Below are 26,120 nucleotides of genomic sequence, written 5' to 3' on the forward strand. Positions count from 1 at the left end.
CAGCTGCATGGAATGCACTCTGGGCTCCATAGCACTCACTGTTCCAAACATGAGATCCTATAGAATTTCCACTGTGAGTTCCACTCTGGGCTTGAAAAGCCTGGAATCAACAGATCCAATGGGGAATGAAAGTGAATTGGGTGGGTCTCATTCAGCCTTGCCGGCTGCTGATGGATTTGGGAGGGATGAACAGTTTCCTCTGGATGCCTGGCTATGAAAGGAAAAAGAAAAGCAAGAATCTCAGTAGATGTGGAGGGTTTTGTGGTTGGTCAAAAATCAGAATCAAAAGTGAGAACTGATCTCACATCCAATGACCAAAGTTTTAGACTTTTTAAAATGAAAATTCTCATTTGTCAGTTGCTTAATAAGCAGAGAAACTTCATGTTGCTCAGAGGAGGTGACAGGAAAAGCTTTATTGAATCTGAGGAGGTCTGTGGATTTGGGAGTCTCTAGCAGAAGCTTGAACATATCTCTAAAGAAAGAGCCAATTAAAGAAAGAGAAGACATAAGCTGAGTACATCTCAGATAATGAGAAAAAGCACTGGGCTCAGGAGAGTGTTTTAGTTAGTGCTTGCTGTGGAACAAACCACCTGCAAACAGAAGAGCTTCAGCAACTACCATTTGTTTATGGTTCAAGGGGTCAGTAAATTAGGTTGGGCTCAGCAGGGCAGTTCTTCTTTTCTAATTGAGCTTCCTCTTGCATCTATAGTCAGCTGCAGGTCAGGTAGGGTGGCTTTGCTTCTGGAGGTTAGCTGGCTATTAGCTGGATGGTGGGGACAATTGGGCCATTTATCTTACATCATCCAGCAGGCTAGCCTGCGCTTGTTTAGGTGGTGGCAGCAGGATTCAGAGAGAGAGAGAGAGAGAGAGAGAGAGACTGCAAAGGCACAAAAAATGCCTCTTGAGACCTAGGCTCAGAATTGGTGCAGTGTTGCTTCTGCCACATTTCACTTGTTAAAGCAAGTCACAAGGCCAAGCTAGATTCAGAAATACATTCTGCAAAAAGTATATTCCACCTCCTAAGAGAGAGAGCTGCAAAGTCACATTGCAAATGAGCATGGATATTGGGGAGAGTTGGATTATTGGGGCCATTTTGCAAACTACTACAGATAAGGAGACTAATTAAAGGCTATTTTCAGAGGAGTGACATGAGGAGTTGGAAATTCTGCTTAGCTTCCTGCTGACCCTTTCAGAGAAGAGATAAACCTTCTGTGTGTAGGGGGGTGGGCGAGGGGGAGGGTATAGTTGGGGGATGGTGAATGGCGTGAAGTTTACATCCTGATCCACCACTGATTAGCCATGTGGCTTTGAGGGAGTCAGAGAATCCATCTTAGCCTTGATTTTTCCCATCTGTGAAATGGAATCTCGGTGTCTACCTCATAAGGTTGTTGTGAGGATGAAAGAGGCAATGGGTCTGGCAGGCACATGGCAGGCACTGGAAAAAAAAGCCACAATAATAAGTAATATATGATATCAATCAAGTAGCAAATAACAGCTTATATGATGAAAGGCCAGTAACAATGTGTAATTAAACTTATCCCCAACAAATGAGCCTGACATATCTTATCCTGGAAGGCAAAGTGGCATTCCAGATTTATACCAGCAAAGCTGCCATCTCTGTGAGGCAATTACCAATTCGGCCCTCAGAACTGGCCACTAGCCACTTAAGACTTCCATGGTCTCAGATGTCACCCAGTGCTGTGTTGGGTCTGACCCTGGCCCTGTACACAAACCCAGGTGTCATGAGGAGAGGTCTTACTGAGGAAGCAAGGCAGCCTCTTATCAGGCTCAGGAAAAAAATCTATGGTTTTGCTCTTTGAGTCTCATGTGCTGATGTCTCTGGGTGAAAAAGATCAGGAGAATGACCAGAGAATTATGAAAAGCTCTAGCCTAGCCATCCTGAAAATAGAATATATCCGCATGGTTCAATATGGTGGCTACTGGCCACATGTGGCTACTGAGCACATGAAATGCAGCCAGCTAGTGCAACCAAGAACCAAATATTTATTTTTAATTTTACTTTAAGTTCTGGGATACATGTGCTGAACATGCAAGTTTATTACTTAGGTATACATGTGCCATGGTTTGCTGCACCTATCAACCCATCATCTAGGTTTTAAGCCCAGCGTGCATTAGGTATTTGTCCTAATGCTCTCCCTCCCCTTGCCCCCTACCCCCTGACAGGCCGGGGTATATGATGTTCCCCTCCCTGTGTCCATGTGTTCTCATTAAGAACCGAATCTTTGAGTTATTTATACAGGCACATGCGGCTAGTGGTTAGCATATTAAACAGCACAGTTCCAGACAGCTGAACCTCTGAAGAAAACGGGCCCTGGGGGGTTCTGAGTGACATGGCCATCACCCCTTAGTGGTTTAGAGATCCTGTCTCAAGGGTGCATGGAAGCCAGACAAGGGTTTGGATGTGGGTCAGCTGAGCAGCAGGGCCTTGGTAGTCTTCAATGTTGTTGTCTGGACTCTCCCTTCCTATGTCTAACAGTGCTGAGCCAAGAGAAAAGCTCATAATTCTGAAGAAATTGAAAATCCAGTATAGAGCTAACTTCTCTGCCACTCAGAAAAGGGCTACCTTGGCGTGCTACCTTCTTTCTTGTGCAAAAAAATAGAACACCTGTTCTATCAGGGAGAAGGGAGAGGGCTTTATGAGGAGCGAGAAGTCCTTCCCATTTGGATGATTGCCTTTGAACAGAGGGGCTATAGGATCCAGTGTGGATTTTGAGGACATTAAGTTAGTTCCTGAACCTGTGTATGTGTGTGTTTGGGGGGGGGCACAGGTGTGCACGTTCATTCATGCAAGAGCTGACTTTTGGGACATCAGAACAAGATGCCTTGGTCTGGAAAAACTGGAGGCTTTGCTCCTGTTTTAATTGGGTTCAAAAAGATGATGAAGCACATCTGCCTCCGGGTTTGCTTTTGAAACTCACAGTGGAATTTATTTCAGAACCTTCCCAATTGCAGCAGGATGCTGCTTATGGAAGTGATGGTGAATTTTTTTCCTGAGATTTTTTTTTTCTCCAATTGCTTTTCAACTCTAGCAACAATAAATGGCCCAAACCAGTCATAGCCTTTGTGTGTAAGCTGATGACAAAGGCGCTTTCTACTCACCCCGCCAGGCTCTCCATCTCCCAATATTTCTTAAAGTTGGGACTCTATTGCAGGCAAATGTCTTAATGTCCTTTAAAGGATAGACTCTTTCTGGATCCTTCAATTAATTGACGGTGGTGGATACCAGCTTCTCCTGCATGGGCTTTTTGCAGTGGCATGGGTGAGATTAGTTTTCTGCTATCGCCGTAATTTACAAGGCTCACATAACCATGTAACTACTTGGTGATTACATGGGAAATATCGTATAAATACATAGTAATTACAAGTTCATGCAGATTACTTGGTATATACATTTGAAGTTGCCGAGTAGTTCAAAGATTAATTATCCTGTAACTGGCAGTATTTAAATCATCTTTTCTCGTATATGAATACATTGAGGCCGACTTCAAGGCTGGCGAGGACGGGGATGCGATGAGTATGATCTGAAAAGAAAAAATGAAATTTGACAGGCATGGATTATTTAAAGCATGCCTATGTGAGCCGGGCAGCCACTAAACTTTGATGAAAATCGTAGGAGAGAGAGCCAGGGGATGGTCTGTAGAGAAAGGTGCTGAACAAAGTAAAGATTTCCTGCTGGCGACTTGAAATTTAAACAAATAATTATTTAAATGGTGGCCCGGCATTACGTTCCGAGTTGTGTGCATTCATGTCAACATCTGGTACCAACATTTTGACAATTCTATTAAAATGCCCCAGCATTCCCTATCTAACACCTGTTAGCTCTAATTTTCTTTCCTGAGAAGCACACCAGTAGACAGGGTAGATTCCAAATCATTTATCACTTTTAAAGTGCTTCCATATGCGCGTTGGACCCAGCCTGGCCCTAGGCAAACATTTTCTGAATGCATTAAAATTCAGGACTATTTTTTTAAAGTGTAGACACCAATGTTTCATTGAATTCATGTCTGGTAATTATTAGCTTAAATTATGGCTCACACATGACTTGACAAAGTGGACCATGAATTAAAACACACACATACACACACATACACACACACACACACACACACACACGCACACACCACACATACACACACACCCCAGAACTCTTCAATAGATGCACCCAACTCATACATTGCACGTTATTGAGATGTCAGTCAGTAATCATTAGGCAAACACTCTTCATGGAGAGAACTGCTAAGAGGCCGGGGGTCGGGGGGGAGGGGTCCCAGGAGAGGATCTAAAAATGTCAAAATTGTTACAGTATAAATGAACGACATCAACAAGAGAACATGTGTTAGAGATGCAGACAATTAGTTAAGATATTACAAGTTTCAACCTCTTAGCAAAACAGGCAACAAAAATTTCCTCTTGACAAAAGGCTACACATAAGATCAAGTCAATTCCCAGACAATATAATCTCCCTGAATTGGAGCAACACTCCAGCAGGCTGGGAGGGAGGAATGAACCCAGAGGATTCAGGGGTTTGTAGGGTGTGTGCCCCTGGGGTAGATCCTGCCTTGCCTGAAAATGACTGATTTGACTGCCAGGCTCCCTAAGTGGAGAAGTGCCAGGCTCCCTAAGTCTGAAGTGAAGGAAGACGTCCTGCGACCCCTGGATTGATTCATGAAGCTAGTTGGTTGCTCCCGGCGGGGGCTTTGGAATAAAATTTAGAAGGTAGAATGAAATTGTATTGCTGTTTTTTTTTTCTTTTTTTTTTAATTGCATTTTAGGTTTTGGGGTACATGTGATGAACATGCAAGATTGTTGCATAGGTACACACATAGCAGTGTGGTTTGCTGCCTTCCGTCCCCTCACCTGTATCTGTCATTTCTCCCCATGCTATCTCTTCCCACCTCCCCGCATGAGCACTACACACTGTATTGCTGTTTTTAAAGGAAAGGAGGCAGCTGCAAAAGGCAGTGGGGAATGGGGATATATGAGATCGGTAAATGTTGCTCATTGCTTTTCAGAGATTTTTACGATTAGATTTACAGACTGTAGTTTCTCTCTGTATATATACACACATAATACATACATATATGTACACGCACATATACACACAAAATATACGGAGGTGTTTTAAGCAAAAAAGCAAAAAGCCCCACAACATTCTCCATATACACACATACAGAAAATACATTTTAAGTAGAATACATGATTTGCACTTTGGATAAAGATTTGAATGGATCTCTTAGAAATATGAGGAAATACTGAGAATACAAGAAAGAAGGGATGAAAACCCGAGGGCACCAACTCTAAAAGTAAAAAAAAAAAAAAAAGTGTAGACAGTTAAAATGTCCATCTCTGTACACACGCACACCTACACGTTCACACTTCCTCTGTTTACTAAATAACATTTCAGCACAGTTTTCATCTTATAAGGAAAGTGTTTGAAACTTGGAATAAGTGCACTTAATTAAAGGAAGGCTGTGAAAATGTGCACTAATCTGATATGACTAATAGCAAAGTGCATGAAATTGCTAATTAGAATTTCATTAAAGGTGCTGCTTTATCAGACTGTGAATATCACAACCTTTAAAATTCTTTCAGGAGAGCTTAATTCCTTTTCAAACAGAAATATTCTTTAAAGACATTTGATTTGTTCTGAAGGAATTCATGGCTTAGGTTGGAACTTAAAATGTTGCCGATATTCCAGGAGGTGCCATCAGAATAGGAATATAGACCAGGGACTTTGTTTCATTTGCTGATGAATCCCCTTCCCCCACCTCTATGGATTATTGTTCAAAAATGCAATTGAGTCTTTGGTTTGCTCCACATATAATTTGTTTTCTGCTGAAGCCAAACGTTTATTCTTACTTAGCAGAGTAAAGGAAACATTAAAAAATTTAAAAGTCACTAAAAATAAAATTAAACATTTAAATTTTCACGTACATTAAAAAAAAAGGGCAACACAATATTTTTTCCTTTAAAAAGCCATTCATTATTTTAAGCCAGTACCCTTTTCTCTTTCTTTAAAAAAAAATACACCTCTTAAAAAAGGAGTCACCTTTCAATCATAAAATTGCACTTCTCAGAATTGGGTGAGTCCAGTGGTAACAACAGCAGATGCATTTCACTCCTTCCCTGATTTGTTTTCCTGGGTTATCAGGTTTTCTTATTTTACATTTTAATTATTCCCTGAACTAAATCTGCATTTCAGCTTGCTTTTTGCCAATCAGATTTTTACAATTCTGTCTTTTTTTTTCTTCATCTTTTCTACTTTCAACCTTCTTTTCCGCCACCTCTTTTTATTTTCATTTGCAAAAGTTGCCGTAGCATGTTGTTACCCTCACGGCACACAGCTTCCAATGTTACCAACTGGATTTTTGTATTTGCTGTTTTTCCTAGTTGTGGAAGGGTTCTTACAATTAGTAACTGGGTTCTTTTTAATACACAAGCTTGATTGAACAGTTACATTTTGTTACTAAAAAGCCATGAATGCTAATGGAAACTACAGCTCACTCAAAGCATCAGTTTACTTTCACAGAAGTTGTTAAAAAACCAACCCTGCTCCAAATTTGCTGAACACATTAGTTAACAATGATGTAATTTTGCAGAATTGAATATTAAATGCATTTTAAAACCTTGGTTTAAAAGCTAATCAGTCATATTTACAAGATCACCATATCTTAAAGGAGAGAAAATGAGAACAGAAGTAACTTGGAGAAACAGTGTGATTTCTTTGGACATTTAAACAAATCTCAAGTGGGTTAATTACACTTTGCTCTGAATTAACTCCAGCAAGAGGAATTTTCTTGGCATTTAGATAAGTTATCAACTGGGCTAGGTAACAGATAAAAGATTGCGTTTTCCTTTCCAACATTTGGGAGGTACACTTGTACAAGAAGTGCAACAATTTAAAAAATCGGTCTAGACTTCAATGGCTGAAAATTATGCTCGTTAACTGTAGTGTCTGGAGTCCGAGCTGGAGTGTCAGTCTTGCCTATCCCTGGGCCACCGTCAAACAAAGCTGCTAATTCGAATGCTTTAAGTTTCAAATTGGGAAATATTGTTCTAATACGGCAACAATCGGGCTGTTGTCTTTTCAAGCGCTCTGCTATTACAGGCTCGTTTTATGCAAAACAAATGGCAGGTAATTGTGATTTAATTCTTTTCAAGTAAATTACAGTGAGTGGGTGACACAAAGCCGCGGCGGACCCTCCTTTCTCTGTCAATAGTTGAATTAATGATGGCAGGAGTAAAAACAGCAATTGTGCACAACGGCTGTCCCCGGGCCCCCCACCCCCGCCAAGGGGGAATCTGCCAATCAGGCTGCGCCACCACCAGGCTGAGAAGCCTAGGGTAGCCGACGTTCCAGGGTGGAACGTTCCGGTATCAGAGCGCGGGGGTCACAGAGCTCGGAGCTGGCTCAGAGCCAGGGTCTCTGCTGGGGTCAGCGTCTGTGCGCTACGGCCAGGGCATAAACTACATGGGCACTGCGGGCACCAGGGGCTTATGGCGCTGGAAATGCAAGGCCGAGTTGCCGGCGCAAAGGGTTCCCCGGGCGGGTTGGTGATCCGGGGCTCTTTGATAGCAGGTTAATCCGGCTAACATTCGCTCTACTAGAGACCCCTCGGGGGGCTCCTGGAGACTGCGGCGCGGCTGAGGGAGAAGCGGGAAGAGGCCCCTCTGCGAGCCCCGTCTGGGCGCAGTGCGGTGGACTCTGCTCTGAGCATCCCGGGACGCGCATGGGCGCTCAGAGCCCAAGACTTGAGCCGCTCCGAGAGCAGAGCGCTAGTTCTCGTCCAGAAGCGGAAGAAGTTTAGGTGGGACAGGAGACACTGGGGTAAGGGGATCTTTGAGAGGGCCAGCCGGGAAAGTGAGGGTTGCCTGTGGCTAAAAGGGCCGCATGCCAAGGGTCCCGACCCCAGGCTCAACACAGGCAGCATGGCACGCAGGAAGGGGCTTTGGGATAGAACACAGCACCTGACTGAGCGCTTAATAACAATTGAACTAACCTCGGAAGGACTGTGGGACCTGACCACTTCCCACTGTACTTGGAACAAAATCCACGCCCTTTCCTGAGGCCCATGGGAAATAGGTTCTCCGGCTTTTCCCGGGGCCTCTTCTCTAAAGCGCTCTGGATTTGAAATGCCAGGATGGAATCCTGCCTGCCCTGTCCTTGAAGGGTGACTTGGAGCAGATTCCTTAACCTCTCTGGTCTCCCAGCTGTAAATGGGATTAATAACGGAACCCCACCTGCAAGGGCCTTAAGGGCATTCCATGAGCTACCAATAGCATGCTTAGCATGTGGGCTGGCACAAGGTACAGTGCCCAGTAACTATTAGCAGGGCTTACTCTGCCTTAGCCATGTCCATCTTCTTCATTTTTCTGGACCTCCCTAAACGTGTCCCTGCCACAGGGCCTTTGCACTTGCAGGCAGAGCTCTTGCCCTGGCCCTGCCATGGCTTCTACTTCGGGCCTCAGCTCATCTGTTCTGGATGAGAGGTCTTCACCACCATCAACGCTCCTACCCTTCACTTTCATAAAGCTCTTTGTTTCTTCCCAATACTTATCTCGATCTGAATGTTTTCCACCATTTGCTTCATGTTTATTGTCTGTCTTCTCCCCCAGAATTTAAGTTCCATGAGAATGGGGCCCGTGTGTTCTCGTTCTCTGCAGGTATGCAGCACCTTGATCAGTGCCTGCTTTGTAGTAGGCACTCAAATACTGTGAAATGGATGAATGGAGTCACTTTCCTTCCAACTCGCATGCCAACGTGGTTGAATTGACTCCTTTCTAAGTGCCAAAGTCTGTTTTACTGGGCTGTAAGTGAAATCACTGACAAGGAAATTATACTTTCAAAATTAAAGGAACAATTTTCGAAAGAAATCTAGGTTCTCAAGAAGGGTGCCAGACAACTGGAGACTTTTCTCCATGTCAGCATCTACCCTGATGAGTTCTGACTATGGACTGGAGCCAGCTTCTGTGAACTCTCTCCATGGCTCCCTGTTCCTGAGGATGAGGCTTGATGGATGGCCGAGGGGCCTTTGGGATTCCTCTGTAGTTGAAGGCCCTGCTGGCTGTGGCCCAGCCTGGCCCTAGGAATCTTCTAGACCTCCACCCCACAGTGCAGCAATGCCTGCTTTATCTGCCCTCTGACGCCCTCTTCCCCCTCAGTGACTGCATCCTGTGGGACTGGCCTTTGTCCTTAACCTCCTTGGTCAGAGCTTTTCTGTTCCTTTGACTGCCCCTCTGTGGCTTGGCATTAGTCACAGATTCACACCTGCTTTTTCTTCTCCCCAGAGTCAGCTGCTTTAGACTGGCTCCTGCTAGGCTTGCCAGGCTGAATGAGGGAGCCTGAGAGAGGCTGGGTGGGGCTGAGAGGAATCAACTGGCCAGGGTCATTGCCTCTGAGTGCCCCGGCTGGAGCCAGGGGCGGAGTATTTCCAAAACTGGCCTGCCTCCTGTCTTGTGCTATTTATTTACTTAGTGAGATCATTATAAACAATCAGTATCTGACCCACAGTGACCATCCTTGGTGGCAACTCCCATCCCAAAGACCCTATCTTTGGGATAGAATTTAGAGAGGATCTCTTGCTATCTAGAGAAGAAATATAAATACTCAACTCATTCATGTATCCAAAAGCAGCTGCTTAGCCCCATTGGGCACAATGGTGGGGGTGCTGGGGACACAGATAGCTAACACTTGTTTAGTACTTCCCGTGTGCCAGGAACTGCTCTAGGTGCTTCATGTGTGTTACATTCCTTAATATAATACTCACAGATAGGTTCTTTTATTGTCCCCTTCTTAGAGGAGAAAACTGAGGCTCAGCACAGAAACAGATCATGTGGCCAGGAGTTTACAGGGTCTGGGCTTGGAACCAGGACCTACACTCCTAACCATCATGCTGCATTGTCCTTCTGTTTCAGTCCCCAAAATGGATAGGGCACAGCCTCAGCCCTCTCTGGGCTCAAAGCCACAGACACAAACAGAGACGGTGGGTGGAAGGAGGTAGTTCCCTGCACAGAAGATCAATAGAGACATATTACAGCTCTTACTACATACCAGGCCCTGTTCTAACTGCTTGATATGTATTATTAGCTCTTCAAATCTCTGCAGAAACCCTAGGTGGTGGGGAGTAACATCACCCCCATTTTATAGGTGAGGCAGATCCTGCAGCTTGCCCATGATCTCCGGACTAGAAAGTGGCAGAGCTCGGATTTGAACTCAGAGATGCTTCACTCCAGGGTCCCTGCTGTTATCCTCACCCTGTGTGAGGCCTCTGTCGGAGAGTCATGGTGCGCATGTGCTGATTTGCAGGCAGCAGAGGGTGCTGAGTCTCTGATTGCTCAGGTGTTAGGGAAAAACACCCTGTGCTAAGAGCTCGAAGACCTGACTCAGAGCCCCAGAACTACTGCTCCCTAACTGGAGGCCCTGAGGAATCTCCATTTCATTGTTTGTAAAATGGGGGTAATGAGGTCAGCTCTACCTGCCCCCAGGGCCACTGTGAATGAGGATGAAAGAAGATAACATAGAGGGAAGAGCTCTGTGAAGTGCAAACTGCTGACCTCAGAAACATTCAGTTCCAAGGCTCTGGTCAGCATGGGGTGGAGCCAGGTGAGGGACCCACCGCAGAGTTCACGCCCTCTAGTTCAGGATGCATGGCCCATGGAAAATGAAGAAATGATTTTAAAAAAATGCTATAAAAACTGCTATAAAGATAGAGTAATAAGAGGTCTCATTTGATGATACAGATTATTAGATAAATGTGTTACTTTTTTTTCTAAAAAGATATTTTTCTAAAAGGATTGGATTCAAAGGCACCTGAGCCAACACTTGCAGATGCATGCAGGCCTGGCCTGGTGCTGATGCTTAGTGTGGTCCACCCCAGTGGGCCCTCTGCAGCCCTGGGGCTCCAAACTGACATTGCACCCATTTTATGGGCCAAGACACTGAGAGGTGAAAGAACTGGAGCTAATGGACAGAGGAGTTGGCCTCTGAACTGAGTGTAGCTGACTCCAGTCCCCGCATCTTTGCTGCAGCTCTGCAGAGTCCTTGCACCAGCTTGGTAAGAAAGCTCCCCTTCTGCTCTGCTGCCTCAGAACTTTCCGCTTTAGCTGCACATTTATTTTGAGTGATTCCTCTCCACAACCTCAGCACTTTCATGTCTTTCAGCCCTCCCTATTCTTTATTTTATTTTTTTAATGTTTTTAGTTTTTGAAACAGAGTCTCACTCTGTCATCCAGGCTAAAGTGTAGGGGTGCAATCTCCACTCACTGCAACCTCCGCCTCCAAGGTTCAAATGATTTTCGTGCCTCAGCCTCCTGAGTAGCTGGGATTACAGATATGCTCCGCCACACCTGACTAATTTTGTGTTTTTGTAGTGATGGGGTTTCGCCCTGTTGGACAGGTTGGTCTTGAACTGCTGGCTTCAAGTGATCTGCTCACCTCAGTATCCCAAAGAGCTAGGATTATAGGCATGAGCCACCATGCCTGGCCCAGCCTTCCCTATCCATACAATATCCCTGTTGAGTTTCTGGGGCCCGATTCCACACCCCGTCCACCTGCCCACCAGCTTGCTGCTTTTGTATTAAAGGCTTATGGTTAACACCCTGGACTTGAGCAAGGTGCAAGGCAAGGGACCACGCTCCATTCCCAGGAGCTCGCTGTGGGTCTGGACCTCCCCCTGTGTGAGCAACACATCGGAGGGTCAGGATGGCATGCATACGACAGGCAGTATAGCCTTGGTTTCCCTCTACATTCACCTCAGACCTGCCTCTGGCCCCAGAGGCTGAATTTATTTTGACTTAAATGACAGGACGGTCCAAGATAGTAAAAATGTTCCCTTCGTGAAGCCACTGGGTGAATCTAGTAAAGTCGTGAAGGGGATGCCAGCTGCCTGTGGGCTTGTGGTGCCACATAAATGGGCTCTTGGCCTCTGGCATGGTGCTCTCAGGTTACCAGTTACTGGTGACTTTACCAGGATGCCAATATGCCCTTGGGAGGGTTTCTGCCCTTAGACCATGACTTCCAAGGGGGCAGATTTAGGCTGTATGATAGGGCATGAGGATGATGGAGGCATGTACACTGCTTGCTTTGAACTCATGGGCGACCAAGAGCAACTCCATGCTGAATGAGTCCAAGAATGGGGATGAGGAGTTGCAATAGGACTCCTCAGTGGAGCCACTGGGGATGGAGGCACCAATTCTTTGCTTACTAGCTGTGGGTCCTTGAGCAAATTATATTATTTCTCTGTGCTTCAGTTTCCATATCCATAAAGGTGAAGTCATAGCTGGATTGGGAGGAGTCAATTATGCAATACATAGAAAAGCATTTCGAATGATGTTGTCACAGAATAAACAGGCAATAAATATTAGCTGACCCCAAAATATCAGCTCCGCTTTATCTTCTCTATGCACATTTTTCTTCCCATTCAAAATACGTAACACAGCCAAACACGGTGGCTCACGCCTGTAATCCCAGCACTTTGGGAGGCCGAGGCGGGTGGATCATGAGGTGAAGAGATTGAGACCATCTTGGCCAACATGGTGAAACCCCGTCTCTACTAAAAATGCAAAAAATTATCCGGACATGGTGGTGCATGCCTGTAATCCCAGCTACTTGGGAGGCTGAGGCAGGAGAATTGCCTGAACCCAGGAGGCAGAGGTTGCGGTGAGCCGAGAATGCACCATTGCACTCCAGCCTGGGTAACAAAAGCGAAACTCTGTCTCAAAAATAAATAAATAAATAAATAAATAAATAAATAAATAAATAAATAAAAATAAAATAAAAAAATAGATAACACATGAAAGTCACAAAGTGGAGTGGCTTTACAGCTGTATGTTGACAAGAGATGAGCAGGAAGTGTACTCCTGGTTTCACCACTTACCACTGTGTGATCTCAGGTAGGTGACCTAGTTTTCTGTGCTTTAGTTTCTTTATCTGTTAAATGGGTATAAACTTTAAAAAACCCATTATTGATAGTGAGGATTAAATGGTGAACACAAAGCAAATAGTACTTATTGTTCTTTACCTCCCTGCTCTTTTAACATTTTTTCTCAGTACAAACCCTTTTGAAAGACTGATGTGTTCTCCAACCCAGTTTTCTTTCCTTTCTGGGTGCACAGGAAGACATGTCCCAACCTCCTTTGGGGTCAGAGCCCAATGTGACTGAGTTCCGGCCAATGGAATGTGGTCAGGGATAATATATGGTGCTTTCAGGCCTGGCCCCTAAAATTTCCTGTAATCCTCGTGTTTGTTTTCTCATCCATCTGGCAACTGACTGTCAATGCTCAGTGGGACCTTGGAAACTATGTGTAGAAGATGGTGAAGCCCCTGCCAGGAAAACTTGCCCTCCATTGCCTGCTCCCTGCAGGCCTGCCTGGAATGGGACACTTTGTATGAAACCATTGAGACACACGCAGTATTCCGGTATTCGTGATTGCAGCTAGCAGTGAGCCTGTCCTGACAACACTGAACTTTATAGAACTTGTATCTAGTGTACACAGCTACTTAGATGCATTCAAGATTTTGCATGTATTTTAGAGTCTTCTTGGTTCCAGCCCTCTTACGGCCTTACTGCCTTAAAAAGCAAGACTCAGCAGTTGCTATTGATGGTAGTGAGACAATTCCTGAGAGCAACTTCCTGGCTTCAGGGTCTCCCTGCATCAGAGAGGTTCTGAAGACAGCCCCTTACCTAAGGAATTTTAGTGACAGCTGGCCTCTCAGGGCACCGGTCTCCTACAAAGGCACCGCGCATCACAGCGACACTCTCCTTTGTGCTGCAATTGCCAGAGTGCTTGCTCTCAGCCTCATGGCACACCCAATAGATTTGATGGATCACAGGTTAGAGGATCAGGCAGACTGCAGCTCCTCCCCGCTGAGCACTTGAGACTCTGCTCCAAAGCCCCCTCCTCGCCATCCAGCCCTGCCCTGGTTCTGCCTTGGGTGAGATGGGCTCTTTCAGCGCCGCCTCCCCATTCAAGCCCACACTCTCCAGAGGCTGAGGCTGTGCTGTTATCATTCCCCTTGATTGCTGCAGGGTTGGGGTGCAAGGCAGACATCATTTGTTTTGCACAGAGTTGTTGATTTCAGGGACCAGGGACCATCCTGATGGTCTTCTGGAAAAAATTAAAATCCTCAGCTTGAGTGAGGTTTATGTTAATCGAAAATAATGTAATATATCGAATGCCTGTTCTGTTCCAGGCCCTTCTCTTAGTTTGGCACCACCCTCCCAATCCTACGAGGTGAGTTTTAAATAGCCTATGATGCAGATGAGGAAGTGGAGGTGTAAAGACGCCAGGCCCAGAGTCCCAGAGCTGAGACGGTAAACAGCGTGGGTGAATCCAATGGTCATAACACCCAGCATTTCCTGGCCCTTAACGGTGTGCTGGGAGCAACGTATGTCAGATGCTTTCGATGAGTTATTTTGTTTCACTTTGATAATTTCCTTATGGAGTGAGTACTGCTGTGATCACTATTTTACAGGTGGGAAAAACAAGTTTTTGTAGGTGAAGAGAAGTGGAGCCTAGATTTAAATGCAAAACCCTCTTCCTTTAGAGTTTGCTCTTTCACTCCCTCGGCACCTGCAATACCTTCTTCTGCCACTTGGAAAGTGCATTAAGGACCAAGTAAGCACTGCTCTACGGGCGAGGACTTTTGGGTGAGAGCCCTCCTGCAGTCAGGGTGAACTAGCACCCACTGCGTGCAAACGCTGGCCCTCAGTCCTGTGACGATGCAGGGGAAGCCCAACTCTTCCAAGCATTGGTATCCTGGTAGAGAGGGGGCTGTGTGTCTCCACTTCCAGCCCAAATAAGTCAGTGCCATTGGAAGGTGGATGTGGCTGTCCTCAAAGTAGAAAGAGGCCACAAGGGTAGGGATGGAGGTGCCCTTACCCAGGAAGTGGGATTGGGATGAGCCTTGTCTATTTGGATTTGAATCCCAGCTCTGCCACTTGCTAGCAGAGTGACTTAGGGAAGTTGTCTAGCCTCTCTGAGTCTCAGTTTTACCATCTGTACAATGGAGATAATAAAGGTACCTACCTAATAGGATGACCAGGAGGATTAAATAAGTGAATTAATGTGCAAAGTGTGTGAAACACAGTGAGCTCTATATTGTATACCTCTTTACTCTTTCTAATTATCAAGGACTTACAGAATTTTAATAGGTGAAAAGAGAGGCATTATATTAGCCTGTTTTTACACTGCTGATAAAGACATACCCGAGATTGGGAAGCAAAGGAGGTTTAATTTGACTTACAGTTCCATGTGGCGGGGGAGGTCTCATAATCATAGCGGAGGGCAAAAAACACTTCTTACGTGGTGACAGCAAGACAGAATGAGGAAGAAGCAAAAGCAGAAACCCCTGGCAAACTCATGAGTTCTCCTGAGGCTTCACTATCATGAGAATAGCATGCGGATGACCATCTCCATGATTTCATTACCTCCCCCTGGGTCCCTCACACTGCACGTAGGAATTCTAAGAGATACAATTCAAGTTGAGATTTGGTGGGGACACAGCGAAACCACATCAGGCATAATGCACCAAGTGAATGCCACGAACAATTCTTCAGAGTCCAGAAGGCACAGGTGTGTTTTGAGAATAATGAGCATCTCTTGCCGGCTGGGTTTCATGGGAACAATGGCAAATGAGGCTAGAAAGAGAGGTGGGGCTGGGTTGAAGAGTGTATACTTAGCAGAAAATTTGGAACCATTGAGCAGGGGAGTGTTGTGACCAGAGCTGAGTTTTAGAAAAATCCTTCTGACTACAAAGTGCAGGGTAGATTGGAATAGGAATAGTGGGAGAAGCCCAGGAGAATGCCATTGTCACCAACCAGGGGGAAGACAGTGGTAGCTGGCGGGACAGGGAAAGCATGAACCGGCACTCATGGCAGAGGGAGATTGCCTGAAGCTTGGTGGTCTGTATGCTCTGTGGGGCATGTGCTACCTACACCCCTGGCCAAAGGCAGGTATGGCAGTGGTGCCCATCTCAGGTCCAAGTGAGTGGCTGGGACCCACTGCCGGGCTTTCTCTTTGTAGGCCCAGGCCTGGAATGCCGTCTCACTGGGCATGATGGCATGATGTCATCGTGGTAGCTTTGGGCCACCAGGTGCTAAAGCTCCCTGATGGCCCAAAAAACAGGTTCCAGAAGACTGAGTGGAAGGGAAAAAGGAGGCAGGCCCCTTTTGGGTTTTCCTCTAGGATTTTGAAAAGCAAAGCAGACTGGTGAAAGCTGCCTGTCTGAGGCGTGTTTTATCTTAACCTTTCCATGTAATCCTGAAAGCCCACCTAATCAATTGAAGATCATAAAATATTAGACTTAATGCTGCAAAGTGCTGCTTTTTAATTCACATAACAAGCTCCTAAATAATTCAAATAGCAAACAGACCCTGCAAGTCAATGGTGGGAGGCTGCTTGGATCAGCAGGAGAGTGTCAACACATGCCACATTTCCCGGATCGACTCCATTTCAAGAACCCTATTAAGTTAATTGCCGGTTTCTGACAGCAGAGAGCATGCTGGGAGCACAGCACGCTTTATTAGCCTCCATGGCATCTGGAGGCCTCAGCCATTTTGCCCCTACTTGCAGGCCCTAGGAGCAGCATGGAAAAAAGTAAATCAAATTATGAGACAATAAATGCTTTTGGCAACACGTAGGCATCAGATTCATTGGCAAATCCAAAAGCCTTCTAGTGTCAATTGTTGTTCTGTTAAATTTTTTACAGCGACATCATCTATATGTTGCAACAGTCTCATAGGATGTCAGGAAGCACTTCCATCATTTGGCACTGCAAGGCTGATGCAGGTGAATGTTAATGGAAGTGAGAGGCCCCACGTACTGATGGAACTGCTGAGTGAAGAGAGCCTCCAACTTGAATGGGGGTTGGGGAAAACATTTAAAGAGGCCCTCAGTGATCTCAGAGTCCATGCTGCACATTCAGGTTTGTAAGCAGATCTGTCTGAGTTTGGAAACCCAATGGCGACATGTTCAGGCTTCCAGAGTGGTCAGAAGGGGCCGGGGAAAGGCAGAGTGAAGGCAAGTTCCCCAGCCTTCTGTGGGGGAAGATGTGCTCACTACGAGGGTCCCAAGCAAAGCAGGCAGCAAGGCATTGTTTCCATGACTACCTGCTCTCTACTTGGTGGTCCTGGTATACATTGGGTTTGGAGTAGGATGGAGGCATTGTGGCAGCATGGAGAGTTGTTAGCAGGTGCATGCAGGCTCTGATCTGTCCAATATGCCATTTTTTTTTTTTTTTGAGATGGAGTTTTGTTCTTGTTGCAATGGCACAATCTTGGCTCACTGCAACCCCCACCTCCCAGATTCAAGTGATTCTCTTGCTTTAGCCTCCCAAGCAGCTGGATTACAGGTGCCCGCCACCATGCCTAGCTAATTTTTTGTATTTTTAGCAGATACAGTGTTTCACCATGTTGGCCAGGTTGGTCTTGAACTCCTGACCTCAGATGATCTACCCGCCTCAGCCCCCCAAAGTTCTGAGATTACAGGTATGAGCCACTGCGCCCAGCCCAATATGCACCTTTGACACATGAGAAAATTCAGGCAAACAAGAGATTCTGTGACTGTCCCAGTATCACACAGCCAGCCAGTAGAAGCTGATTTTAGGACAAAACTCTGTTCTGATACCTGGCCTAGCCATCTTCCCATACTGTGCCATTTTCTTTCAGGCCTGGAGATTATGGTACGGTGGTGACAATCTAGATTAGATCTAGATTATAGTACTGGCTTAACTACTTGTTGTCTGTGTGTCCCTCATTTAAGCAAAAGATGTAACTTCATGTTTCTCTACCTTATTGGCAAAATGAGGATGGCATTGCTTACCTGATGGGATGCTTATGGAGAGGGTTAGATTAAATGACTTGTATTAAATATCTAGTTCAGGACCTCAAGCATGGTAGCCAAGCACTCTGCAAAATTTCCTCCCCATTGTCTATGTGGGAGACTCTTAGAAGAGCAAATTTATTGTATTTCTAAATCACTTTGTTAGATACCAAAAATCTCTTAATGTATGAGTTTTGCACATCTGAATTTTTACGGAAAGTTTTCATGAAGTGAAACAAACTACTCCCTCAAATCTCCTCTTGACCCAGCCCTTAGATTTAGCCTCAGTGTCTGCAGAAATGATGCTTTGTTCTGAACCAGGCCCTTGATTGGAATACAAGAGGAAAGAACATTGGAAAATGATTAGCTGGGGTTAAGACAGCAGGTCAAAGTGAGAGAGGGTGGAGTGATTGTTTTGATCCTGGTTTTCCAGGCTGCCTGTATTCATGGAATTGATGCACTTTAATGCTGGAAGGAACCTCAGAAATGGAGTTTGGCATCCTCATTTCATGGATGGGGAAACTGAGGCTCAGAAGGAGTAGGTTACTTGTCTGGGGTCAAAGAGCTAGTTAGTGCAAACCACTGACACGATCTGGGTCTCCCCCCTCCCATTTATGTCCTCTTTCCAGTTCTGTCAGGAACAGAGCTGATTCCACCTTTCCTGGAAGACATAGAGTGATGCCTAAGCACTGCTACCTTCTGCATTTACAGAGAGGACATGCCATTGTCCTAAGACCTCTCTCTGAAAATACTTTTGTCAATTCATAATGAATCTGCATCATAATGGCTATCATTTCTAAGAACTGAATTCTAGGCACTTTACTTACATTATTCCTATAGCCCTTTGAGGTAGGTGTTACTCTGATTCCCACTTTACAGAGGATAAAACTGAGACTTAAGGGTTAAAAGGCTTTTGCCCAAAGCCACACAGCTGGTAAGAATCAGAGGTAAGACTTGAACCTGGGTTCATTTTGACTTATGCTTCTTTCCTGTGGCACCCATCTCTCCTAGATTTCAGGCTTTGGCTGGAAGGAATGGAGGTCTCTAGAAGGTGAAATAGGGAGAGATGGGTCACTCACTGTGAGGTCTAGCACTAGCCAAGATGGGTAGGTACTAAGACCCTCATCTTGCACCAGGACATTCTGCCCCCTTCTTCCCCATGCCCCACAATGTCTCTTGCTGAAAATGGATTGGTATCCAGGGACCCAGAGCTCCTCTTTGACATAACCACCAGCCTCCAGTAAGTAAGCATGTATTTAGGATCAGGTTTAGCTGCACATAACAGAAACCCAAAGTAACAGTGGCTTACATGCACACAGGCTTCCCCTCTGACATTGAAGAAGTCCTGGGTAGGCTTGTGTGGTGGCTTCACAATCATCTGGGCCCAGGCTGTGTCTCTTCTGCTTTGCCATGCCCAACATATGGCTGTTGTCCTCAGTATTTCAGGATGCCTGCTGCAGCTCCAGCCATTGTGTCTGCATTCCAGGCAGTGGCAAGGAGGGAGAGGGCAAAGCAAAAAGGACTTTTTCCAGTTGTCTTTTCTCCCTTTCAAATAACCTTCCCAGAAGTCCTTCCCCACTAGCTTCTCATGTTTCATTGGCCAGGAGTTAATTGTGTGGTCAACACCTGGCAGTGGGAGGGGCTGGGCTGTCAGGTCTTTGACTGGAAATATCACTGTCTCTGGAATAGAGGAGCTCTCAGTTGGGGAAGAATGGGGGATTGGATCCCGGAGGAGTAGTGAGCAGGCTCTGCAACGCCAGATTGTGTGCCAGGTGTCCTGCTTGCCAATGTCCTGGTGTTGGAGAATGGTGGCATTTTGAACCAGAGAAAACTCAGGTTTGATGAGTTTTGTAACACTCTGAGATCACTGGAAACACCCTGTGATGCCACCGGTTTAGGGTGCTTTCAGGGCCATTTCTTCTGGAGGTGGCAATAATGATGAAATCAATAGTAATTCATACCGTCAGTGGCTGTCATCCCACAATGCCCTCTTTCAAAATATAGATACGTTTTACTTCTCTGGAGTTATTTTCCTGTTCATAACACATTTATCCTGTGCACCTTCTGAGGCTGACTAGAGAATGGATTTCCTGTTCTGAGCTGCTCTCTGATGATGAGTCTATAGACACAAACACAGACATCATTGAGCCAGCACCACCCATACACCAGCACTGTACGTGTGGCAAGGCATGTGACCTCCCAACAATCTTGCAGGCTAAGGGATTGTGATCCCATTTTACAAGTTAAAAGTTGAGGCTCCAAGAAGCTAAGCAACTTGCTGCAAATTGCACAGCTGGTAAATGCCAGAGCTGGAGAGAATGCTTTCCAGCACATTGTACAACCTCTCAGTTCATGTACTGTCTTTGCCCTCACCTCACATTGCTGGAAATGGTCCCTTGTGACAACAGGGGCATTCCTGAGAACTCCAAGCCTGCACTTTCTTCCAAAGCCATTTTCTTGCCTCCACCTCCTCTTTTCTCTTCCACTCTGGACCTTCCTCTAATCTAGGAAAGACCCCTGGAAAATTGCATCTCGAATGTAGCCTCAACCCTTGACTCCCTTGGTGGGCTCAGGCCACCCATGCCTCTTTTCCAGGCCCTGCTGTGGCTATCTGAGCACCCGACCCAGCCTCCCTTCCTGGGTACCTTGACTCCCAACTGCAGGTGAAATCTCTGAAAATCGTGGTACTCAAGGTATGGTCCACACCGCCTGCTGGCCTGGGACCAGTATCTTCAAGTCAGCATGAAACACCAGCTGTCCCTGTCCCCTGCAACCATCCCTATCTCAGTGAGTGAAGCCACAGAATGGAGGATGAACCCAGAAAGTCCTCTTCTCGCAGCCCCAAGACACAGGAAGAGAAGTGTGTGTGCAGCTGAGGCCCTGTGGCCTGGCAGTGTCTCTTGGGTTTTGATATACATAATCTAAATATATACTTTGAAAATTGAAAAGTGCTCACATATAGAATGTGGCTGCGGGGAGAGGATGCTTCTTTGAACATGTCTCTTTAAAGACAAAATTTGCAAAGTGTTTTACTGCCCTTAAGGAGACACTTGAACATGGCAGCAGATGTAAAATGGAAATTGAAGTGTCTCTCCCAGGCCACCGTACGTAGATCAAACAGGCAAGGTCTATTCTAAGCGCTCATTAATAGCTGGTCTCTGAGGGCTGTGGCAGCAGCCAGAGAATTTTACTCATTAAAAAGGTGGCAAGGTAGAGTTTTGTGTCTTCCAGGCTTGTCGCTGTGTGATCTTGGTGATCAGACGTTGCCAGCAGGCCTCAAAGGAATGCCTGAGATTGCTGGCATTGGGAACCTTTTTCTGCCAGGTCTGAAAGCATCACCCACTCGTGGATGGGGCAAGAAGCCCTTGCTGTTTGTCAAGTAGATTTCTGTCTTCCTAGGTGCGCCCAGAATGGCATTATCTCAAGCTAAATGCAGAGAGAAAAGAGCTTTCACTTGTCAGCTATGAAAAGATGGTCTTCGATTCTCTACACAGCTCTATGGTCCTCTTGACAGCCCATCAAACCACACAGCCACCAGGCTAGGCTTTGCCGGGAGGCTTGGGGTCCTCAGCTGGCCCTGCCAGGGACCAGACTCTTGGAGGCATTGGCATCTTTACAGTGCCCACTGGCACAAGGGCTGCTGGCGTATTTAGAAGAGAATCTCTGGCCCCACTTTCTACCCCCTCTTTTTGTTTTTTCTCTCTTTGGTGTCTTCCAATGTCTAGGATCAGCATTTTGTGAGTGAGGTGACATTGTCTTGTCACCATAGATGCATTTATGGAGGCCCCAAGCAGTTTTCCCAGGCATCTTGGAGGCTGCCTCTCCACCCTGAAGCCTCTTGGTAGAGGCTGGGTGGAAGCCTCACTGGCCTCTAGGCTTCGGTCTCTGCGTCCCATGCTCATTCCTGCCCTGGACTTCTGCTGTGGTTCTCGGTGACTGCAGCCTCCCCCTCCTCTTCTCATGGCCAGCTCCGATGCGATGCTGCCTCTCCTGAGAGGTCTTTCTGGCTACGCCCTGCCCGTTGTTCACTGTTATCTTAGCTCGATTTGGAAAAATCTGGTTTACTTGGTGGCTTCCTGGTTGATTGTGGTCTACCACACTACCGGGAGGTGAGGTCCGTGAGGGAGTGGACTTTCTTCACATTGTTTTTCTGCTTTCCCAGTGATTAGCATGAAGTTTGGCCCCCAAAGTTGCTCCATTTATTTTTTATTTAAAAAGTTTTTAAATTTGTTATTACAAAATATTTTTTGAGACCAAGTCTCACTCTGTTGCCCAGGCTGGAGTGGAGTGGTGCGATGTTGGCTCACTGCAACCTCCACCTCCTGGGTTCAAGTGATTCTCCTGCCTCAACCTCCTGAGTAGCTGGGACTACAGGCACCCACCACCATGCCCGGCGAATTTTTTGTATTTTTATTAGATATGGGGTGTCACCAAGTTGGTCAGGCTGGTCTTGAACTCCTGACCTCAAGCAATACAACTGCCTTGGCCTCCCAAAGGGCCGGGATTGCAGGGGTGAGCCATCGTGCCCGGCTGGTGCTCCATTTATTGAATGGCTAACAAAGGAATGAAGGAGGGGTTCTCCCATCCCAAAGCCTGGCTCTTAGTCACTTCACGAAGAGCAGCCCTTTGGGGATTTAAAAAATGTGTGACCTTCGCTTCTGGTCTGCAGCCCCCAGCTCCCCGGGTACAGAAATGCTGTGGGCTGCCCTACACAGCACACTGGGTCGGGGTCTCCACAAGGACACAGAGCCAAGATTAGGACAGGGAGGAGGCCCTAGCAGAGAGTTTCCTGTAGGAGATGTTTTCATGATACAATATGGATACTGTGTCAAGAAATGAGTTGATTAGTTTTACCCCTCATTAGCAGATATAAAATGTATTGTTTATGAAATACTAATAATAAACTGGGTTGCTTAGATCAAACTAAACTGCCAAACAATTAAGTTTAATATTAATGAAATATGTTCAGGGTTGGAGGGGGTAGGGAGACAGGGCGGCCATTCTGCAATTTTTTTGTTGTGTTTTGTTTTTACAAAAGGGACACCTGGCTTGTTTTTGATGGGACTTGAGTTGGCCTGCAGAGAGCATCCAGTACGACCACAAATGCAAGAGAAATAAGCCAGGAAAATCAGTTTGAGGACTCTCTGCACAGCAGGTATGCCATGGAGAGACTGGGAACTATACGTTTGGCTCTGAGTTTCTTAAAAGCCAAAGCAAAGAGAGAAAGAAAAACAGTTAGGAGGTTCTTAGGAGGTACACGTCCGTCCTGGAGCTTTGGAGGGAAGAACAATCAAGAGGGAAAAATGGGAAAAATCTTGATCCATTTTTAAAAAGAACCTGAAATAACTCCTTAAGACCATCACATATGGTCTTAAGGTGGCCATCCTGGTGCTGAAATGTTCCTCCTCAGTTACTTAACACTGCCTGGCAGGTGTGCCATGATGTTCTGAAAACCCAGGGGCACATGGGCTCAAAGTCCACCGAGGAGTCTATCTGAAGACCCCCCATGACTCTACCTCCTTCCTGTGTGATTATGTTGCTGGGTGAATGGAGGATCCAAGAGCAGGTTGTGATAAAGGTGTGAGAGGGCAGAAGTCTGGGGCCCTGGGACTGGGCGAGGTTGGAGGGAGAGGGTTTGGCCGAGGCTGAGAGCAAGCAGGCACTAATTTCACAGGCATGGCCCAGGGCCGGTTGGCTGCTGTGGCTGGCTGGTGGGATGGATGGCCAATTGTGGCACTACTGTGCTATGCCTGGGATGTGACCCTCATCTGTCTGGTACACATTAGGCACCCAAAGTGTGACTGGGCCACAGAGTTTCTGAAATCTCCAGACTGTCCTGGCAACAGGCCCAAAGTCTCCTTCTTCCCTGAGAGCATTGCATGTGTTTCATCGACACCTATATGACATTTGACAAAAGTCCCTGAATTAGTGGAGGAATTAATGACTAAACAAGTAAATGCCATGATTATCATGGTCCAAATCCCAAATCCTTCATGTCCCATTCAGGGTCACTTCCTCCAGGAAGCCCTCCCTGAATTCTTCTGCCCTTTCCTCCTCAGGACTCTTGCAGTGCTGGCTGTGCAATCAACATGTAAATGCTTCCCTAGGTGCTACGAATTGGTATATCTTTCTCATGTTTTCTGTTGTTCCTCACTCCAACTGGACAACAGTCATTTCTTCAACAAACATGCATTCAGCTCTCACCATCTTCCCTGTGCTATGTTAGACCCAAGGGTTTCAAGAAGAAACCAGACAGATGTGGAGCTTATAGTCCAGGGCAGGGGCTGGTGAACTGCTGCCCACAGGTGGAATACAGCCTGACACTTGATTTTGTAAATAAAGTTTTATTGGAACACAGTCATGCCCTTGTGTTCATGCATTGTGGCTCCTACCATGGCAGAGTTGAGTGAGCTGTCATGACAGAGATCACATGGCCTGCAAAGCCTAAAATATTTCTAATATAGCCCTTTACAGAAAAGTTTGTCGACTCCAGTCTAGTGGGGAAGACAAGCTAGAAACAGATCATTACAGCAATGAAACGTGACATGAGAGATAAGAACAAGGTGAAAGGCAGGCCAGGCCTGGTGGCTCACACCTGTAATCCCAGCACTTTGGGAGACTGAGGTGGGTGGAACATGATGTCAGGAGTTCAAGATCAGCCTGGCCAATATGGTAAAACCTCATCTCTAGTAAAAAATACAAAAATTAGCCAGGGATTGTGGTGTGTACCTGTAGTCCCAGCTACTCAAGAGGCTGAGGCAGGTGAATCACTTGAACTCCGGAGGCAGAGATTGCAGTGAGCCAGGATCATGCCATTGCACTCTACCCTGGGTGACAGAGCCAGACTTCATCTCAAAAAAAAGAATGAGGTGATAGGCTTCGGACAGCAGGGTGGGAACGTCTGCCTTACTGTAGATAGTGTGGTCAGGGAAAGCCACTGTCAGGGAAATGTTATGTGAACTGAGACACAACTAATGAGAAGGCCACCACGTGCACATCTGGGGAAGAGCATTCGTGGTGAGGGAATAGCGTGTGCAAAGGCCCCTTGGTGTGCCTGGTGACGTGGGGAAAAGCTGGTGTCCAGGAATGTGATGAACAAAGAGAGAGTAGGACAGTGTCAGGGAGGTAGCCAGACATCAGATCAGGGGTTCCTGAGGTGGGCAGTATTGCCCTCTAAAGTTTATTGGGATATTTCAGGGGCAGTAGGGAAGGGGGATACTGTGAATTTGGTGAGCAGGTGCCAGGGAGGATGCAAGGTTTCAAGCAGTGTGGGTAACAGACTCACACAACCATAAACTGTTCTGAGTCCTGCCTGACTTCAGGATGTCCTGGTGGATATTCACATAGGTCAAAGGCCTATTAGTGAAAATCTGAGCCTGGACTTAACTCTCTTATTTATATAAACAGAAAGTGATTTTTAGCACAGTTTCAATTATATATAGAATTGTCTAGAAAGCAACTACTATGTAAATTAAGGGAAAACGACACCGTGTTTCATTTAGGCTTTCGAGCCGTGCTTACCATGTTGGGACAATCAGGTCACCCATGGCAACATCACTCCTGGTATTTGAATCTCCAAAACAATATACATGTTGTCAGTCTGTAGCTGTAGCTGTGGCATTCTCTGTGGTTTTACACCCAAACATAGGTACATGATTGCTTTCTGTTGTTCACTAGAGAAGTCACGTCAGAGGATTTACCTATTGAAATGCATGCTGTTTTATGACAAATTGCTTCTTTTTTGTTTTTATATTACATTATTTTGTTTTTTAAAAAAATTTATATCAAAATAATATATTTCAGTATAACATTAAAATATCTTCTATTATTTTGTTTTTATATTATAGTTATTATATTTATTAAAACATCTTTGTGTGAATAAATTATGCAATCTCTGAATTTTGTTTCAGGATGTCAAAGGAACATTACAAAATATTGTCTAATAGAAGTACCAGGGCTGGATCCCAAAGTTTTGTGTAGATCTTGGTAAAGACTTTGGATTTTATTCTAAGAGTGAAGAGCATGACAACATTTGCAGAAGAGTGATGGCTTCTTTCAGGCAAGGGTGACGATTACACTTCCTCTTTTTCTCTGTGACCCTCCATGCCTCTCCCTCCAGCACCTGGCACAAAGCGGAGTATCCAGCAGACACTCTGTACATTAAAGTGCTGCCAGCCTGAATGACCTCAGCAGAAGAGCTAAGTGGGTCTATTTCCTTACTTTACAAATAAAGTCACTGAGGCTCGGAGAGGTTAAGTTCTTTCCCTGAGCGAGGTAAT

General features: G+C 45.8%; 1 long non-coding RNA gene across 1 annotated transcript; it reads left to right on the forward strand.

Annotated features, from left to right (window-relative positions):
• Positions 1-7,407: 7,407 nt before the first annotated feature.
• On the forward strand, positions 7,408-26,036 carry LOC141580735 (uncharacterized). Its single transcript, XR_012513029.1, has 3 exons — positions 7,408-7,829; positions 8,686-8,831; positions 25,752-26,036. It is a non-coding gene; the product is annotated as an uncharacterized LOC141580735 (long non-coding RNA).
• Positions 26,037-26,120: the final 84 nt, after the last annotated feature.

This window comes from Saimiri boliviensis, chromosome 12 (genome assembly GCF_048565385.1).
Source record: "Saimiri boliviensis isolate mSaiBol1 chromosome 12, mSaiBol1.pri, whole genome shotgun sequence".
NCBI classification, from domain to species: Eukaryota; Metazoa; Chordata; class Mammalia; order Primates; family Cebidae; genus Saimiri; species Saimiri boliviensis.